The 3,544-nt window shown below is 33.4% G+C and overlaps 1 long non-coding RNA gene across 1 annotated transcript; it reads left to right on the top strand.

Annotated features, from left to right (window-relative positions):
* Positions 1-204: 204 nt before the first annotated feature.
* LOC108896298 (uncharacterized) lies at positions 205-3,134 on the top strand. The gene is made up of 4 exons (XR_001963099.2): positions 205-264; positions 866-941; positions 1,892-1,951; positions 2,720-3,134. It is a non-coding gene; the product is annotated as an uncharacterized LOC108896298 (long non-coding RNA).
* The last annotated feature ends 410 nt before the right edge of the window (positions 3,135-3,544 follow it).

The raw sequence follows: 3,544 nt of genomic DNA, 5'->3' as shown, positions 1-3,544 counted from the left end.
GAGGCACAGCTGCATCAGAGCCAAAATAACCCAGTTTTAAACTGATCTCTTATCGGCTGTCAGATTTTTAAAAAAGGCAGATGCCGATATGCATCAAAATGCCAAATATCTATCCCTACTCTTCTACACTGTTCAAATTTTGGAGGTGAACTATTCTTTATTAATGAAGTTATTTGTTTTTCAAGCATTGTACTTGTGTTTTCCAGGTTTAGTCAGCTGCTGCGGCCTGGACAAACACCAGCTCTCACCTTAAAAACCAAACAGGTATGTGTCCTAAAGATTTACCCAGTCTGAAAAAATGTGTTGATGAGCTGAATTATTAATGTTAGTAACGGTGCTATTTTTTAAATCCTTGGTATTTAATGAGTTTAGTATTATAATATAATAACAAGTAATTAATTGTGTTTATAAATTGTCAGAAAATAGTACTAGTAATAATTTTTAAAAACTCAAAATAGTTCTGTTAATTTTCTGTCTGTGGACTGAATAATTTACAATACCTAGGGTTGCAAAATTCTGTGAATCTTCAAAGTTGGAAACTTTCCATGGGAATTAACAGGAATTAATTAATGTGAATAAACTGGAAATTAGCTGAATTGCAGGTTAACCTGTAACCGGGAACTTAAAATGTATTTGTATCTTGCAGCATAATCTTGGTTAAAACAACCACATTTAATTCAAATTCTGTTGAATTTGAGCCTTCAGACTACATCCAGTCAAGTCAGTTCAGGATGATGATGATGATTTGAGCACATTCTAAATGTCTTGTTGACCAATCAGATTGCTTAGTCAGAACTACTTGTTGTATAATAGATCATAGTGTACTGATCATTTTCCTTTGTATGTTTCTTTTTTTTTCCTCCAGGTGTCACCACTTCATCCATGATCAGAGTCCATGATCATACAGCGAAGTTCTTTGAGACCAGGACTGAGGCCTCCAGGTAATTCACAAACACCTTTACATAAGCTGATCAACACAGAGCACTGACTAAATATCTTCAGTATTTGATCTGAAGTCTGAATAGTTTGTCACAAAAAGACTTCACTATTATTAAAGTTTATTTACATAGTTCATGAATGTACAGTTCAAAGAAAATGACAAATTTAATCATCAGCTCACTCTCTCCCTCTCTCTGTCCCTTTCTCTCTCCCTTGCCCTCTTAAGCCTGGCACAGACTAAAAGATTTTTAAAATCTTACCTGATTTAGAAAATGTGAGAGACCACACACGCACAACAAAAAATAATGTCAGATTTCAGAGTTTTGTTCTTATATTGTGTAATGTGCAACGTAAACACCAACACAGCACACCACACACTAACAGATTCACCACCAGCAACCAGAGCCTGGACTCTCAAACATGGCAGACAATGATGTCTTGTTGTGTTTCTGTCTTCAGTCAGTTTGCTTCCTGATTGTCTACTGCCGTTCCATGTGACAATCCAAGGAGTGCGTGCTCAGCTTTCCTCAGTATACTCCCCACATTTTCAATCATAAATATTTAACACGTTCAATATCTTTCTCATTAGAACACTAAATCATAAAAATGTGAAGAACTTATTCAGTTCAGAGTCACATTACAAACTGTCATTTTGCTTCATTTTGGCTTCTATCAACCAAATTCAGTTCAAACTTTAACTGACTTTGGAGAAAAAACATTTCCATCCACTGCTGTTGTGTGAATATCAGGAGAATATCAGAGGAGCTTCTTCTGTCTTTGTGTATAAAGCAAATTTGACTCTAAATTCTGATTATTCCAGAACCAGTTGGTCCACGCACTAGTTTTTTGTCTTTTACTTCTCTATCTTTTGAAAGTTTGAAGTTCAGTACCCAGAAACTCTGCTTTTATTTTGATGTATGTAATGTAATGTTTGTTGCATTTTTCTCCACAGGATTCAACAACCACTAAAGCACAGAGAGAAGAGACAGAGACGTGGAGACATTTCCAGAAGGTCAGTGTTAGTTTATTCTTTTCAGTCTGACTCCGTCATTATCTCAGTTATCTCAGCTGCAGTTTGACACTGAGGAACCTCTTGTCTGGAACGACTAGCAACAAATTAAAGCTGCTGCTAATGTAGAAGTCACACCACTTTCTCTCTCTATATATCTATATCTCTATCTATCTATCTATCTATCTACATATATATATATAACATTTAAGAGTATGTCTAAGAATTAAGTATGAAACCTGTACAAAACCTTAACCAATAAGTCTAAAAAAATATATATGTCTGAACAATGAGTGTAAAACCTTTTAAAAGTCAAATATAAAACGTTAAGAAATATATTTTCAAAAAGTATAAATAGGTCTGAAAATTAAAAATGGAATTATTTTTATAACATCAGTTAAAAAATAAAGAAATGCAACTCAAAAGTTTATAAAGACAAGACAAATATTTGACCACAAGGAAACAACTGTTAGAGCTGGTTAGAGTTAGGGTTAATGTAGTTGTGTTGCACATTTTCCAAAGATAAACATGTCCACGAAGCATCTTTGTGATACAGTTAATAAATAGTTGTATCATAAGCTGTTGAATGTTCTCAAAGGTACTTTAAAAATTCTTTGGAAAATGTGCCCATGACTACATTACAGGTAGTAGAGAAAAGCAGTGTTCACTTGAAAACCAGGAAACCAGCACTGTTTACAATAATTAGATGGTGGGAGTCTTTTATCTAATTAACAGCTTTGTAACACTTTTGTTTTCTTTCATCCACTTTAGGTCTTCAGCTGCTGACATCTTCTCCTCCTGCAGAGAAAAAAAAACCAAAATATTTTTATGACATACTATTCTGACATTTTTTGACAGTTTTTATGCCTTACAACTTCTTATCCTAATGTAGCCATCCTACCTTCACTTTCCACACTCACACCTCTATACAGTGTTTGTGGGTTAGGTCAGATTTTCATTTTTATATTTTGCTATTTCAAACAGTGCAATATCAGTGCTCAAAATCCAATCTATTACTCTGTACACAGTCCTGTTCATACTGTGTATCATTTTTATATATTGTAGTATATTACCTTGTTTTATGTCTTGGAGATATAATGTCCTTTTGTATTTTTACTGTTGCAACACTGAATTTGATAAAGGATTATCTTACTCAAATATATACTTCTGAATACTGAGTATTTTGCTGGTCTGTTTAATATTGCATGAAAGGGAATATTTTTAACCAGAGGTCAGTTTTAGGGTTACTGTTTTTAGCCAGAGATTATAATTTTTAGCCTAAATTCTACATTTTAATTGCAAGCTGAAAGTAGAGAATATTTTGCATTTCTGCATTACAAAATCACTTTTGTGACATTAATTCAAAAATGGAGAAACTCATCTGAAAAGTTAATTCTTGATGCCTTACTATCTATGACATTTTTTTGACCATTTTTGACACCTTACTCTACTATGACACTTTTTGATGGTTTTTGGCGCCTTACTATACTTTGACATTTTTGAACCATTTTTCAATGCTTTACTATGACATTTTTGACACTTTACTTTTTAGGACATTTTTTAACCATTTTTGAGAGCATACTATACTATGGCATT

Source organism: Lates calcarifer, linkage group LG24 (genome assembly GCF_001640805.2).
Source record: "Lates calcarifer isolate ASB-BC8 linkage group LG24, TLL_Latcal_v3, whole genome shotgun sequence".
Classification (NCBI taxonomy): domain Eukaryota; kingdom Metazoa; phylum Chordata; class Actinopteri; family Centropomidae; genus Lates; species Lates calcarifer.
This window is presented reverse-complemented; position numbering and strand designations above follow the sequence as displayed.